Genomic DNA, 17,158 nt, shown 5'->3' with positions numbered 1-17,158 from the left:
CACAACATAAGTATTATGGGAGCAATACCAAGGAAATTCAAAATAATTGGCTACCCTTATCTATGACTTGCAACTTGAAGTTTGAATTAATTAAAAGAGCAAGTTGAAAATAACAGTAGAAAAGCAAATACCTAATATAATTATTATTCTCCTAAAAAAAAAGTCAGAGAAGATTTTTAGGACAGAATTTCTCTTCATAAGAGGAAGAATTCTGGGTACCTTACCAACTTTGACACTGAGGCATGCTTAGCTTGGTTCAGCTCTCTGACCCAGATGACCTGCAGCAGGAGTACATGCATGTGAAGAAATCTCTGTGCAGGATTTTATTTTGTTGCGTGTTGCAAGTTGGCCTGTCATTAAGTTGTTAGAGTCCCCTGTAATCTCATGAGTTGCTTCTTAATCTCCGGTCCAAGCACTGGTCTGTAGGATACCTAAAGATGATGCAAACCTATAAAATAAATACAGACATCTTCCCACACATTGAAGCAAGCAAAGAAATTGAAGTAATAAAAGTCATAAATGAATATGCAGAGTACCCCAAATTTCATTAGTTTCAAATTTTGTACAAGGGTCTAAAGCATGCCATACCCAGGCAGTACCCATATCTCATCAATCTTTTTCCCAAGCATCTTTGGGAACAGGTATCTTTAGCCTCTGTCATCACTGTTTGCCATTTTTTTAGAGATGATTGGGATTTAACATACACAAAGACTTACTTCCATCTACATGAATGGATAGATGAAGTTCTAGAATTTTATGGGAATTTGCAAGCTACTTGTGCAATTGCTAGATTCTGGAATTAGGTTACAGTCTGGCATCCATTTCATATTTATGCAGTGTTAATATTTCCAAGTGGATCTAAATGATCTATGTAACTTGTTTTTGTATATAATTAACATACACAGTCTTCTCTGTTATTTGTGCTAGTCACTGGAATTTATCCCCAACATACGTTACTATGGATTCATTTTTGTTGCCTTTTTCAGGCACTGAAATGTCACATCAATTTTATGGCATATGTTGTGTACATAGATATATAGATCACATCATAGCAAAACATTACTATGGACTAATGTTAATGCTGATGATACGCTGACCTTTATTTTAACATCAAATGGAGAGAAAATATATGTGAGAAAAGACAACACACCAAGATGGAATATAAGTGACTGAGCACAACTGTGAGAATAGATGTTACAAGATTGAGTATCCTTTAGACTGTAAAGATACCAGCTACTGTGCAATTCTAATCTGCCAGCTACTGTCCAAATAGATCACAAAATGAAAGTCCCTATGTCGAGCAGGGCTTAAAATAGAACAGCTGATGAGTAAGATAGTATCTCTTATATAAACTTCACATTTCACGCACTAAGACTTTGTGTTGTCAAATATTACCAGGGTTGCTATTCTCCATGAAAAATCTGGAGCAGAACAGAAGTACCAAATTGTTTGACTTTTCAGTCTTTAAAATGCAGTTGTTGTTTTCATGCCACACTCAGAAACTCCCTCCTAGTCTGCTTTGTGATTCATGTGTTTGGCTTAGTAACTCCTGGATCTCAGAACAAGAGGGAAACCTTCCCTAAGTACTTCCTGTCTTTCTACATAAACTAATAACAAGATGGAGTCCTCCCAGCTTTCCAATTTATGGCACACCAGGCACACCTACGGCTGAAATACTAGTAAGCCTCAGAAAGTGCTTTGTTCTGGTTTTAAAATAGCATATATCTTCTGTGGCAACAAAAAGGTTGTTTCTCTAACATTATTATGTAGCAATGTAATATTAATAGACTACTTAATTAACATAATCTGTAGACAATGGAGGAATCAAAGCTCACTGTGAACGTAAAAGCTGCATTGTTTTTTGCTTTAAAAGACAGTTACTAGGCTACAGCTAATCACTACTCTGAAAGCATGTTACCTTAAAACACTGTCAGGAATACAGACACGTGTAATGTTGAGGGGAAGTAACAAACTGTGACATGCTTAACCTCAGAGGCCTTACTCCAAGTGCCTAATGGAATCTGTGAAATCAATGGCGAGTTCTGACTTAAGAATTAAGAATATCAGAATAAAGTCCAGTATATTTACAAGATCAAAGGCCAAGAATCACTCTCTCACTGTCACATTACAACCTGTCAATATGAAAATCCTAAAGGAATGGAGTCAAATTACACCATCCTCTAATAAAACCTTGGATTGTTAAGTGATCTGCTTTTATTGGCTTTCTAAGCACTAAGTGAAAATAGAACCAAGACCCTAGTCTTTAAGTATTTCACTGCTTCTTTTTAGAATAGGGGTTGCAAGCATCAAGTTTTCCTTGTATCTGGAAAATAGCTAAAACCTTTTGTGTAAGCGATATGCGAAAATAAGCAGAGTTGCTGAGTGGACTACCAAACTCTTTAGAAGGCTGTCAATGAGGCACCCCACTTATAATTGTGGCTTTGCATCTGACTTAGTATGTGGGTGTAACCCTGGCCAACTCAATTAATGCCCAGGTCTGTTTACCCAATCTGTAAAAGGGGGGTTATTATATACATTTAACTAATACAGTCTGTGACTGTTAATTAGTTTAAAAAAAAAAAAAAAGGAAGAATTCAAATATTGTAATGACATTTACAATTCCAGCTATCCCATTCTCTTCAACTGGTTTACTGGTTTTGCTTATTTATCCTTTAAAACGATCAAGTCAAGGTTCATTTAAGTTTCCTATGATCAGTTCATCATCAGGAAGACTTCTTGTTGCTTTTTTTCTCATTGATTCTTATCCTCATTTCAAGTCAAAGCTGTATATGTACTGCCTTCCTGTCTCTACTCTGTGAAATTTAGCTTACAGCTTTGATGAATCTGCTATTCTTGAACAAAACTTTATTCCAAGCATAAATTAAAGTTTACCACAGTGGAGTGCTGCTACTGTCTGAAATGCAGCAACTAATGCCTAACATTTTTACCAGTATTCCAAGAGAAAGATTATCTTTCTCATACCACTGTTCAAGTGAAGCTGACACCACTCTTGTAAGGATGCAAGAAGTATGAAGAAAAAAAAAAGCCATAAAAGTTATAGCTTTCCTTGAGAGTATGAAAGAAACAGATTAGTTTTATTCAAAGATGCAGCTGCCAAGGGACCATAAAACAACTGTAACATCCTCTCCCAAGAAAAGACAGTAAAATGCTATCCTGGGTCTTAATGTATTCAATAAATCATGATGAAATGCTGCCAGAAATTTCAAGAGTGTCTTTGGTTTAATTCTATATCAACAAAATCGCTGCTGCTAGATTTTTTTTTGTAAGAATCTTACACAAGCTACCTCTAGATTTTTGCATGATGTGTAAAAGAGAGAAAGTAATATGGTATTGAATTAAAATTACTATAAGAATGATTATTTATCAACAAAAATGGTAAATAAAACTTTAGTAAATATTTGGGTAACATTCCAGAAAAAAAAAAAAAGGACAGAAAAAGTAGGAAGAAAAGCCCTTGATGGAAAAAAAAATGTTATTTGAAAAGGCTGTCTTTCTATAGCCTTTAAGATCTTTAATTTAGAATATTTAATTCACTAAAACATTTTAAACATATTTAAAATTTGCTCTCTCTCCTTCAGTTCTGACATTTCCATCCTCTGAAATACTAATTAAATTCTGTATATTTTTAATGAAGTAAAAGCTCTGAAAGTGTTTTGACCTCCATTAAGTTTGAATCCAGATAAAGACACAAATTCTTCTTCCTGAGCCATCCGTAAAGACTGAACAAGTAGTGCACAGAAGTATTCAGAATTTCTTAACACTCTGGCCTTAACCTAGTTTTCCTCATTAGACCCTTCTTCCTGTTCCTGTTATGCTGCCAAATATTGGATTGCCAACTCTTGTGAGTTCCTATTGAGTCTCAGAATATTAATTGGTGTTCTTAGAGACCCTGGGGCTGAAATCTATGGATTGTATCAGAACTTTTTTTTTCCTGAAATAAGTTTCTACCTTCTGAAATGATTACAAAGGTTGTAAGGATGAAGAACGGTTTTTAAAAGTACAAAAGGAAGCAGACACATGGAAACGTCAACATTTATTGCATTATATTTAGTTTTATGATTTTTAATGCTCAAATGTGGAAATATTGTGGTAGAAGTATACACTCTTTAAATTGGCAAGTGTTTCCACAAACAAAAGCAGAAAAAAATAATATTTGCCTGGCTCGTGTGTTGTAATTTCTCAAGAATTTGAAGAACCTTGAAAGGAATGAGTAAGCAATAGCACATTGAGACAAAACTTTTGCCTCTTTTTTCTCTTTTACTTATGTTTGAGCCAGCCACACATGAACTGTGACAGACTATAATAAATAGAACATCACTGCAACTTTTTTTTTTTTTCATCAGTCTGCAAACAGCACCAAGCTTATAAGTGGGTTGAAGCACGTCACGAGCTTTGTGCAACACGGTGATAAATATAAGTCTTTCTGGGTTTTGTAACATATAGACAGAACAAGAAGTTCAGGTATTCAAGTCACTAAGTCATGCAAACTTTCTATGAGCTATAGATACTCCTACTGCAGGTAAGATTATAACTTGTATGTCACAGTAAATTTCCAAGAGTCAAATTGAGGAAGAGATTTGATGGAAGGGTAAAACAGGGAAGTTAATATTGCATATCGGAAAATCTATAAGCAAAAAGCAGATGTTTAAAATGTACAGCAACTGGATCCACCATTTGTTGCTAACACACAGCTTATCTTGGACATATTTTGGAAGACATTAAAAAATAAACACGTAAAATAATATCAACAAGCTACATTACAAGCACCCATGCTCCACAGACTCAGAGATGTGTCTCCCTGTATCTCTAACTGGGGTCACAAACCATGCTTCAGAGAAAAGATAACTAAAACATCAAAGAAATAATTTGGCAGGTTACTGCCAAAGCAGACTACTTTTTGAGCATATAACGGGATATCTAGAACAAAATTAACGAAAAATTGTAGATTCTAAAGTGAACCTCCTGATACATAGCCCCGTTATACCTTAGGTAGGCTGTATTTGATGAAGAACATACCCCCTACTCTTCTTGATACAACGTCATAAATCTAAGTGTAGGAAAGTGGCTACTGTAGTATTCAACCATGAATGGAGTACGGAAAAGCAATAGGCTGGAACACGGGCTAGTTGTTCCTATTAATAATCACAATTTTCAGTACAGTCACCACATAACAGATGCTCCTCCTGTTTCTACATCATAAAATGAAGCCACATATGAGTCCAAATTCTTGATGTGTAAGTATGGTGTAACCATTCACGCTTATATAGCTAAGGAGGCAGCTACATTTCTGATCAAAGAGTAATTTACTACCTTCTCTAAACACAGAACAAATTCTGAAAATTAGGTCAGAGTTGACTGGAAGAGGAAATGCTTCTGCTATTGAAACGGAAGCACCTGTGCACCATGCACACGACAGAGCTGGTCTTTCTAGCAGGTTCCACAATTTGCAGTATCATCTCAGTTTCAAGTGCCTCTTCAAGAATTAACCTGTAAGTAAAAAATATCCTACCTGTGCTCAGGTTTTACCCCTTCTATCTGCTTTTTGTGTTTATAAACACATGGTATAAGGGTGATGCAAACTCCTGGTGATAATAGTGGAACTCAGATCTCATTAAGCTTCAAGTTGTGATTTCTTAGCTCTTCAGTGATAAACTCTGCACCCTTAAAATATTAAAGGTATAACAGCTCTCTAAAATGCCTTATTGACCTACAGAGATAAATTCACTGCACTGAACTTGAAAATAAAATTTTAAAGAAAGTAGCGGAACAGGATTGGTATACATCATCATATGCTGAAAACCAGAATTTGATTAACCAGATGCTCTTATTTCCTTCAATATCTCACGAATAGAAACTACAGTATAAACACAATTCAAAACAATCATTTACTTGGAAATATGACATATGGCCTGATAAGTTGCTTTCCTACAGAAATAACTAAAGATCATTACTCTTGGCATCGTTCCCTATGACAGTGACTGGGCTCATTAAAACAGCCGGTACGTGACTGAACGAATACGGAAGATTATTTCTGCAGGTGGGTAGAAACAACAATGGAAACAACAAAGACTTGTGAGAAAGAAGTAGTCAAGGAGATTTCTCCACCTCCATAACTTCTGTGCACTAAAGCAAAGCAAAGCAGCAAAATGGTTGCTAAAACAAGATGTGTTTTTTTCTTTTTCTTTCATGGTATACATTTGGCTTACATAGTTCATTTACACTGTCCTGCTGGAGGGCTGTTCACTGAGCAGGGCTATTCTGATGGGGGCAGGAGGTACGCGTCCAGCAGGGGCTCCTTGGTGCCTGTGTTTAGTCCCAATTAAGTGGAAACCAAACCTTAATCCTGTCACGGGATGTGTGCACATTCCGTGATAGTGGGATGGAACAACCCCTGCTGCACTGTGATGTTGGTAGTACTACAGCCCGAGCTTTTTCAGCGATGTTTTCTTTACAGATGTACGACAAACACCTGTGGCGTGGCAGCACATGACAGGAAACGTCAATCACAATGTGGCACCGATAACGAGATGTAGCGATGGTACAACCACACACGTGCTGGCGTTTGAAACCAACCACGCTGTGGTTATGTTCCTACAAAACACCCCTGCGCGTGCCAGCGCTGCTGCATAGACTCTCTGAACTCAGGCTGCCCGAAGGCGCTCGGTGCTTCGCCGACCTGTACACTGACCTTGTCCGCCTGCCGCTCACAGCACTGCGGCGGCCCGGTAGGACGGCAAGGGAGGGGAGGGGAGGGGAGAAAATGGCGGAGCTCGGAAAGAGCGCGAGCCGCTCCCGACGCCCCGCCGGGCACCCGCGGCCAACAACACCAACTGCCGCGCCGCCACATCCGGGCCCTCGCGCCTCCGCCCGGGGGGGCGGGACCAAAGCGCATAGACGCCTAGCCGATTGGCTGGCGCTCCGGGAGGGCCCGGCAGTTAGCCGATTGGACGGGGCCGCCGGGGAGCCGCTCGCCCGTTGGCGGGCGGCCGCGTCCGGTGCGGGGCCGGCGGAGGGTGCCATTGGCTGGAAAGTAGGTTAGTGGTGCGCCGCTGGGTGGCGAGCCAGGCAGAAAGTAGGTCACGGACGGGGCTGCTGTGCCGAGCGCCTCGCCGACCGACGGCTGCACCCCCGGCCCGGGCGGGGCGCGGTGCCGGCGGTGAGCCCCGGCGGGCGGGCGGGGGGCGGGGGGCGGTGGGAGGGGGGGCGGGCCCCGGCCCAGGAGACGGCGCCCCCCGGCCCAGGAGACGGCGCCCCCGGCCCAGGAGACGGCGCCCCCCGGAGGGCGAGCGGAGGCCGGACCGGCAGCCGACCGCTGCCCCCGCCCCGCCCCGCCCCGCCCCGCCCCCGGCCGACGGGGGGACGGCTGGACGCGGGGGGCTGCGGCTCGGACGGGTCGGACCGGGCCGGGGCCGGGGCGGGGGCTGGGGCAGGCGGGGTAGGAGCGAGGCGCGGCCGCTGGCGGCTCCCGGCCGCGGGGGCAGAGCTGCGGCTGGGGCATCCCCGGTGGGCGGAGGGAACGTGACGGTGGCTTCCCAGGATCAGGATTTTGCCGGCTTGTGTTTTTTGGTCTGGTTCGTTTCTTTGTTTAACTTCCCGGAGAATCCATTTGCCTTCTTAATGGTCGAAGTTTCTGCTACTCCAGTGCCTCGATTGTGACAGTTCTGGAAAGATTTAGTACTCAAAAATAACAGCGAGGAAACAAGTGGGTGTGTGTGCTTGCTTCTGAAGCAAATAGGCTCACAGAGATTTTTAAGTGTTTGCATGGTATTGGAGGGAGAAGGGGTCAGCTACAGATAACGATCATCTTTTAAAATGATTTTTAATCTCTTTATAAAATTGAGTCTAAGTAGAAATTTCTTCAAAACCTTGGCCTTTGAACGTTCAGAATGAAATGTCATTTTAATTTCTTTTCAGTGGGTTAGATAAAGGACCTGCCCTGGACTGTTCAGTCCTCTTTTATCCAAAGGACTTCTTAAGTGGGAGCAACTGATAATACACAGGCTGCAGCTAGGTTTGTAGGGGGAAAAGGAAGGCTGTTTGTTTAACTGTTAGTACTGGCTAAATGTCTCAGTACATGGTCTTGCAGAAGGCTGAAGGTAAACTCTGCCCCCAAAAGAATGCACATTTTGTGTGTTCTAGGAATATGCAGATGTAAACAGTTATTTGAGCTGTTAGCAACTGTAGACCTATCGTCCAAATATTTTAAACCGTATTTACGTATTGAGGGGAAAACCTTTACTACTTCTAGGTTTTGTGGGTTTGTACTTCTCATGACCATTCATGATTTTTATGTCTACGTATGAAAACAAGACTGTAAAATAGCAACAAAATACTGTGGTTAGAGATTAACACGCTGTTTCATCCCATATTTTCTTCTTACGCTGTGCATTTCCATTGCCCGTCCACGTGACCGTTGTGCTGGATGGTGCTGTGTAGACTCAAGGCCTGTAAAAGGAGGAGTACATCTGAAGACCGCCTAGGTGAGACAGAAGTACCATAGGAAACTGGGAATAGCTGCTTTGGTTTGAGCTTCCCTACAAGGCCCCTCAGGATGGTGCAGGAGTGTCTGTAAACTACCTGAGCTGTAGCTGGGATTCTGCAAAGCCAGAACTGAAGGTAGTCCCTCTGCCAAGTCATTGCCACCATCAGCTTCCAGGAAACCTGCTATGCTTGGGGACCCTTGCTAAGGGTATATGTATCAGGAAGGTAGTGTTTGTAGGGGGACCTTACTGGAGATGTTTGTTTTCCTCCAAATACCTGCTCTCAAAGATTCTTTGGGGAAACCGGGAATAGGAACAAATGAACATTCATTGGATTTCCTTGGCAGCGCTTAGTTACATGCAGTTCCTTAACACTATCCAAGACAATGATGACAAAGCTGGGACCTAATGTGATAGCTGCCACCTGCATGCTGCAGATGAATAAGAACATTTTTAAAAAGCAAATTGCTCTCAAGCACACTGGAAATACATAGAAACGTGCAGGTTAATTGATTTAGATGAGCATGAATACAGTGCTTTTGTGTTCAACTTCAATCTTTTGTTTTCAACACAGAGCCAGTTGTCTGTGCACTAATGCTTTGACAGGAGGTACAGGAAAACCTGAAAGAATACGTAGTTGTTAGGTCAAGCAAGGTGAATTTGATGGATCCCATAGTGCCTTTTTTTCTCCTAGTTCTGTAATGTGTACGCTTTTAACTTTTATCATCAGTTTGCCCATAGTGTACTTCGGAAAGAGGACAGAAAAGCAGTAAAAAGCAGCTAGCTATATCTCCAAGTATTAGAAAGTTTAAAGTTCTCTGAAAAGTTAATTTTCTTCAACAGAAAATGTGTAAAGGCATATGTAAATGATTGCAAAGAGAAGCCCAGAATAAATGCATATTTCTAAGCTTGCGTAGCTTCCTTGTTCTCAGTAAGTCTACAGAACGCAAAGAATACTCAAGATTTCTCTTTTTAATATCTCAAATGTGGTTTGAAACTTTCACTTTGACTGTTGTCGTACTTACAAAACTTGGGACCAAAATAATTGGTTTAGATAAATGTAATAAATGAGATGATGAGTGAACTCAGCAATGACTTTTACAGTTAGTTGTTGAAACCTCTGATCATACTGTAGATGTTAGGGTCTGTGTTTTGAACGTGCTTGAAGAAGGAAAGAAGGTATTTTGTGGCTATTTCAAAAGCACTGAAGAAGCTTTGAGGCTCGGTCTTGCAGTAGGTTTTAGACAGTGGACTGAAAAAACAGAGCAGAAGTATACTCTGCTTCTTGTGGTTATGCACACGCACATGTATTGGTGGTTGTCCTGCATTGTAATTATAAATGTGTTCCATGTTTAGTCAGAGCAAATGTAAGGTGGTCATCTGGGTGGTTTAAACACCAACAAAACAAACCCAAAAATCTGTATATGGCTTTTGCATATTCCTATAGTGTTAACTAGGTGAGACCCAAGACACTTGGGAGAAATAAAGCACTAAATGGCGCACTTAACAAAATGAAAATGTTTTTGCTTTAAAGATTTAGTGTATTGAGTTATATCCCAATCATGATTATCAAATTGTTCTTACTTGTAGCTAATCACTTTGAATATTGTCAAATAACCTGTGGTGTATGTTTAAGTGAATTTCCTATTGAATGAGGTGGATGTCAAGGCAGGTAGCTCACCAGCATGAAGTGCGCATTGCACCTGTGTTTTTTACCTCAATTCATTGGAAAACTTCAGTAAGGCTACTTATCCAAGGCCCAGACTTCATCTCCTTGGAAACCTGATCCTTCACCAGATGTTGAGAAATGTAATTTCTTTTCTAATGCATTCTGCAGAAGAATGCAGATCAAAACAGCATCTTCTGGCTTTGATAGTCTAGAATATTTATTAACTAAAAAAATAGTCTGACATTTCAGTCTTTGTCCCAAAGAAGATCAACGGTTTCTGTTGCATTCAGTATTGTTTCTAACTTACTTTAGCTGTTACTATAACTCCTGTAATGTTTGTGTAATTTAATTCAATTCAAGAACTGGCTGATAATGTCGTCTGTGTGTGCACAGTGAAGGACTGTCCATGTTCCCTACCCCTTCTGTGCCTGCAAGGATTCACCTTTCTTCTGTATGTTCAGATTATCTTTTCTCCCTTGCAGCTGCAAAAAGATATTTCTTAGCCAAGGCGTGCAGAATTTGTAACCTTTTCAGCCTCCTGCCATTTGAGAAGCAGTTATTCAATGCCTCTGATGTCAGGCACGCTTCTTGGTTGGCTGCTGGTGTCAGAACAACTTGTGACCCTGAGCTGAAGCCATGCTGTGGTTTTGTAGGTTGGTCTTCTGCAGGAATGGTGCCAGTGGGCTACTTATAGAGCAAGAAGTATCACTGGCAGGATTTGGAGTGGTGAAATAACATGCCACATTTTGTGTGGTGCGAGATGCTGATATTCTCTATGAAAAACCAGCCCATTCATATGAATGGAAGCAGTTGAGGAAGACAGCTGTAGTTTTCATGTTTGTTTTGACAGTATTCTGTTACAAATGTTAGTAGGCTTCTATTTTCCACAGATCCAAGGCGATTTAGTGGCACCTTGTGTAAAGGAATGAACAAACATATTGCTAAATCCTTAATGGTCCTTACTTGGTGTGGCTGTGATGGAAATATATCTCCCTGTGAGCAGTTGCTGTAACACTGGGGAGGATATGCTTGGCAGTTCCCAAGCTGTGTGTATTGCCATCATGTCTCTCAAATCATTTTAATAGGAAGGCATTTTATAGTAAGTCATATATGCTTATGCAGTTGCAGCTGTTTGCCCTAATTTTTGTGCCAGCTGAAAATACGTTCATGGAATCCATGTATTTTAAAGACTGCACATGGTCCCAGTTCAAGAGTACCCAGAAAACTCTGCAGATAATTTTACCCATTTAGGGTTGGCATAGGTTTTGAGGGAGAATGAAATAAAGCTATCAGAGAACTCGGAAATCAGTATTATTCTTGATCTGAAGCATTCTTTGGCTTGGAAACTTCCATCTAGGTGGCTTTGCCTTTTCAAGTTTGTCTAACTTAAAAACAACAAGATCAGAGGGAATTTGGTAGAAATTGCTAAATAGTGCTGTACTGCAGAACAGTAAAGGATGAAGTGTGAAGTGAAAAGTTACATCATAGGAAAAAAAAAGGGAGAAAATAAACCTAATATGCTTTGATTTTAATGACTTTTGAAGATTTTTGTTCTGTCTTCAGAACTGATTATTTTATTGTTTCCTTGAACTAGTTTGTTCTTGGATTGCTATGAATGGATTTGTTTTTCTTATATATGGACTTTTAATGGAGCCTTAGGAAATTCAGGACTTCTCTTCCAATCTGAAGCAAAAAAATATGTATTAAAAAGTAATAAAACGTGTATTCTTCAGGTTGCATCTGTGCATTGTAGTTGTCTTGAGAGTGAAGCAGAATGGCTTTGGCTCAAGTTCTACTTTTATTTTTGCCCTTCATTCAAGGACCTCTGAGAACTATATTTTAAATCCTCCTGAGATCTAGGCTGTATGTTGCAGTTTGGCTATTGGTATATACTAGTTTTAGCATAACCTTTTAAAATATTAAATTTGCTCATAGGCTTGAATGGTTTAACTGTCTTCCAAGAGTAAAATCGGGGGGTCCAAAGTATATTGCAAAAAATAAACAAAAGGCAACAGATGCTAGTCTTTGAGGTTTATGTTAGAATGTTTTGTGATCTTGACTTGCCATTGTTGTTTTTTTCATATTGCTGTTTTAGAATCGTTGACAGAGAAACAGGAAGCCTTTCTATTCCTCTGTTGCCTTTCCTAATGTGTTTTGTTGCCAAGCCATTTCATGTAGTCCTTGCATTTGGGTTTATGAATTCGCTTGTTATAGATGAAATGAATTCAGCGAGGTGTTCTTTTTTTTTTTTTTTTAAGTCAATATCAACACTGTGCTCTCAACATATTTAAGAACATTTTTGTGTTATAATTCCCCAGTTAAGAAAATTACTTAGGTTTGACCTTAGAAGGCTCTGGTATCTACAGTATTTTTTTTTCCTTAATATTCTTTTAAAGCCTTGGAGCAGTAGGGAAACTGCTGACCTGGAGTAATGTATGTTATACTGTAGTTTTAATCTACACCCAGCTTCTTATGGCTTTGTAAGTTTTGAACAGTCTTCATCACCTTAAATTTTAAAAACTAAGTAAAGTTCTGTGATGTTAGATGCTGTAAAAAATTTGCAGTTGCAGAACTTTTATTTCAATTAATAGTTTTTGAACAGTATGTAATTTCTAGTGATATGCAAAATTTGGAAATTTTAAATGAATTATATTACAACACTTCATTCTCACAGTGCCATTTTTTGTGAAAAATCACGTATGAGGAGAAGTATGTGTGTGTGCAGGAGTAGCACGTTAGATTGGAAGACTTTTATTACAAATAGTGTTGTTTCTCCTATTTTTAAAAATTTCTTCTGTTTCTCTTATTTGAAAACATTCATTTGAAGCAATGACCAAACTAGCCACTGAATATTGCAGTTTGTTTATAGAAACTTGTCAAGTGAGTTCAGTGATTTTGTAGAGGTACTTCTCACATAAAAACATTCGACTTGCTGGAACTGCTCTTCTAATAGGCATTTAAAGAATAATCTGTTCAGTAGGCACTGTTGTAGAATGCTTGCCTGGTAGTTTGGGTCCAAATTCTGAAAGTTACTTGTATTCTAGAAATATAAGGCCAGCAACAGAATATTCCTGTTTTTAATAGGAAGAGAGAAGTAGGAGAGATGAATTCACACTGGTCTGAGTTTATGCTGGAGTTTTCAGTTTCATCTGGGGTGGAAATCCTGGGGATTTTGTAGATTTATTTATTTTTTTTCCCATCTGGGACGTGCAGCTTGGTCAGCTTGTCTGGCCATAGAACAGTCTGAAGAAAGATGAGTATTTCACTATTACAACATCTAAAAATCTACTTCATTCTGATATAGATATCCTTACTATCACTAAAGGGTTATTAATTACTTAATTTGGCATTATTTATCGAATGAAGTAATTCCCATCCTAATTTATCTGACTTTACTCTGAGACGCTTCTATGGCAAATGCCTGCTTTACTTCCCGACTTGAAGTAGCTCTTTATTCATCTTGCTCTAACACTGTTGTCTTCATCCAGCATCACAAGATGAGAAAAAAGTAGAGGAGACCTTTACAACAGTTGGCTGTTGTAATCTACCAGCGCTCAGCCTGCTCTGATTCACATGGGTAAAGTCACGTTGCTCAAGTGGAAGTCTTGATTTAGTTGACATGCTGAACATGTAAAACAGCTTCATCAGCTTCTTCTGTTTAATTGTACTGCAAGTTGGAAGCTTTTAGGAAGTTGTCTCTGGACATAAAATCCATCAAAAGCAATCTGAGGCATGTAAGAGATTCCAAACGATGAATGAAGTAGGAACTGATGTTCAGCATTCCTGTTCCTGGTAGAGGTTATCACCTTACCAGCTCAGAGCAGAATTTAGCAGCTGTATGTGGCTGTAGCCACCATGCAAGTTTTCCAGCTGCGTCCCTTATATATATGTTTCCCCCAAGAATTCGAGTCTGCCAAAGGACTTCTGGGAATCTTTTAAGGACCAGTGTGGGAAATGCCGCTGTTCGGAGCGGTATCACCACGGCTGTGCTCAGGTACTGGGATGGGACAAAAAGTGAAAACCCATGGCCAGAAACATCTCTCTGCTTTTGGTGCATAGCAAGCATACTGAATGGGGGAATCTGATTTGGCTCAAAGATAACTCCTCACCCCAAGACTGACTTGAGATTACTCAGTTCATTGATACCATACACGTCGTGGCTTCAGAAACATTTGTGGTTTTGTATGTCAGGAAACAGCACAGCACACAAAATGAGTAGACCTGGAGGAGAGGTGGTAGAGGCAGTGAGTGTGCAGAATGCTGTTTTAAGTATGTTACAGTGCAGCCTGGTTGTGGAAGAAGAGGATCTCTGGGAGAATATTATTGCATTAAGCTGTGTTGGTTAATTTATTCCATGAGATGGAGTACATTAGAAAAATAAAATCTGGTTTTGATACTGATAGCTAGGAGCCAGAAAAATAAACAACTTCATACTTTTATCTCTGGAGCTAGACAGTGGAGCTTTCCGCTATTTATTCTGCCATTTTACAAAATCATTTTTATAATGAAAAATAATAACTCAGCTAGACCTCTGACTGTCTTCCCTTTCCCCTTACTGGTTCTTGTGCTTCAGGGTTTCTAGATGAACGAATACAGAAGTGTTTCAGATATGCATATCTCTCAGGAGCTCATTTACTATGATCGCTTGACTGTACCAGTGCTGAGTACTCATATGTCCAAGTTGTTGTCAAACTGATAATTTATTTAAAAATGGCAGAGACCCAGCCATGTCTTCAGTTAGGCTTGCCAGGAAACCTGGAGGAAATGAAATACAGGAAGAAGACTAAAAGGAAGATGATCTTCTTTTCCACCAGTATGATAGGTGGTTTGGACTTCAGTACACTAATTTAATACACCTCTGCTCCCTTTGGGGATGGGGAGCTGTCTGTCTTTACAAAAAAATCTTGGGTTGCTGTTTAGGAATGATTCTCTGTCTTGGCGAAGATCTCATTGTGCTGTATGTTTGTCTGCACACTCTCTTTTTTCTGGAAGCAACGCTCTCTAAAACCTACCCAGACTTCTGTTTAGAGAGAGATTGTCCATGATGTAATTATGAAATAGCCCTTTAGGAGAATTGTCATTTTGTTCAATGACATGAAAATCTGTTTTCTGTAGGGCTGTGGTGTACGCTTTAAAAAAAAATCATAAAGCTTTTCTTATTTTCCATTAAGTACAAAAAAATTAAGTCAGCAGAGGATGGGAGAATCTGTGCCTGCTACTTAAAATTAATTAATGACTATTTATTTTTGTAGTACATACGAACACAGTAAGGACCAAATAGTTGAACATACCAGAAAGAAGCAGGACCAAAACAATCCTCTGTTCAACAAAAAAGCAAGGGAAAAGTGCCTATTGGTGTCTCATTTTCTGTTATTTGTGAGTATAAACTATTTGCTGACTTTTGTTTGGTATCTTCAGAAAGCCTGGTAACTGGTCTCTTAACTGGTCTCTGATTTTTATTTAAACATACGCGTATATATGGAAGTTGCCTGTGTATGGTTTCTTCTTGCTCTTTTCTCTCAGCTCTGTAAATGCTGAAGTGCTTTGTTTTTCTTTTTTTGGTGTATGTTTTGTGGTGATGTTTTGGAATAATGGTGTGTTGGCAGAAAATTACGCTGGTGCAAGATCTCAGGGGTGCCTGTAGGAGCGGCTGGCAAATGGGTTTTGGAGAAGTCCAGGAAGCAGAAGAGGGAGCTTTCCTGGTCCTTCAACATCTGGAAGAACCTTGATGGACTAAGAGGTTTCTACTTAAAGAAGAAACATTAGGGATTAATGCGGTTAACTTTAATTTTCATTTAAATTGGTTGTTGTAGCGAAGTACGATAGTTTTCCACCTTCAAATACAACAGAGCATATCTTTAACTCCTCCCAATGATGTAATTTGGATGAGTCTTTTTTTCTTTTTTTTTGGCAATAGCATGAAAGTTTCTCTTAAATCATTCTGTATTTTCCACACATCTTTCCAAAAATGTACTCATTGGAGTCATTTCCACATCTGATCTAATCATTGTCTTCCACTCTTAAAAGGTGTGGTCAGTTCTTGCTGGCTTCCTGTGTTGTTTTGTGCTTCATTTCAGCTTATCTTCATAGTTTTCACATTCCTGTTTTTTAGTTTGTAAACATCAGCTATCTCAGTAGGATTATTTTGATGTTTTTGTCATTCTAATGCAGAACAAAATTTCTTAAACCAAATGTACCTCAATATTGAATAGTGTTTATACGAGCTCTTTTGTGACTGTGCTCCGATGTAATAGAGACTGATTTGCTTTAACACAGGTGTTGATTAAAAAAAAAGCCTTCTATAAAAAGAGTAAGCTTACGCAAAGCAGCAGTTCACAAACAAAATGAATATAACTTTTCAGACTCTTTAATACTTCTATTATATTGGAGGTTTTCTGGGCTTAATCTTGCTTGAATGTCCCAATAGAAATTAACCCATGTGTTCTCTTGTTGGTTTACCATAGCAAGTTATATGGCCCTGTACCGGTGAGCTCATTGTCTCTCCCTCTCCTCTGTACAATGCTGGTGTCTGATTCCCTGAATCTCCACGCTGTGATGTATGCGAAGTTGTAGATTTTGCTGTTGTTGGCAGGGATAGTCTGTCTCTATTTTGCATCTCTGAAGAGTTCAGTGTGAGGTTGGGTAAGTGCCAGTGCTACATGGGAGAAAACAGCTGAAAGATGAAGCTGGGGGTTAACATCTCTTGCAATCACACTGTCAATAACAGAGGTGTAAACATTTAGATTTGCAACTTCTCATCTAATAAAAAATATACGAGTTGTCACATGAATCCCACAAAGAGAGGTCTATACTGTTAAAAGTCCATGTATTAAATAAACTAGTTAACTGATTCACACGATTACTCTCTGATCTAAGCAGGGATTAGTCGGTAGTATTGTTTCTGGCAATTTCTACCTGGGTTTGTTCTTGATGTTACTCTATTCAGGATCCTTATTAATCACATAATGGTGGAAGGTACTGTTACAGC

The 17,158-nt window shown here is 39.6% G+C and overlaps 1 protein-coding gene and 1 long non-coding RNA gene across 19 annotated transcripts in view; one reads left to right on the top strand and one right to left on the bottom strand.

Moving 5' to 3' along the window:
• LOC310899701 overlaps positions 1-7,017 on the bottom strand; it is a 158,142-nt gene extending 151,125 nt beyond the window's left edge. For 6 of the 10 annotated variants that reach the window (XR_014584553.1, XR_014584554.1, XR_014584555.1 and 3 more), the window contains exons 1-2: positions 6,710-7,017; positions 225-448 (exon numbers count right to left, since the gene is read on the bottom strand). This is a non-coding gene — a long non-coding RNA (uncharacterized lncRNA). Of the gene's footprint in view, positions 1-219; positions 449-6,227; positions 6,347-6,709 lie in introns of those variants that run through there. The other 4 variants (XR_014584551.1, XR_014584552.1, XR_014584559.1 and 1 more) reach the window with 3 other exon arrangements.
• BMAL1 (basic helix-loop-helix ARNT like 1) overlaps positions 6,611-17,158 on the top strand; it is a 49,207-nt gene continuing 38,659 nt past the window's right edge. For 2 of the 9 annotated variants that reach the window (XM_083836429.1, XM_083836428.1), the window contains exon 1: positions 7,040-7,177. The gene's annotated coding sequence lies outside the window, so the exon portion shown is untranslated. Of the gene's footprint in view, positions 6,747-7,033; positions 7,178-7,303; positions 7,593-7,618; positions 8,502-17,158 lie in introns of those variants that run through there. The other 7 variants (XM_083836431.1, XM_083836433.1, XM_083836434.1 and 4 more) reach the window with 7 other exon arrangements.

Source organism: Anser anser (assembly GCF_964211835.1).
Source record: "Anser anser genome assembly, chromosome: 5".
NCBI classification, from domain to species: Eukaryota; Metazoa; Chordata; class Aves; order Anseriformes; family Anatidae; genus Anser; species Anser anser.
Note: the sequence above shows the minus strand (reverse complement) of the source record. Positions and strands in the feature narration are given on the sequence as shown.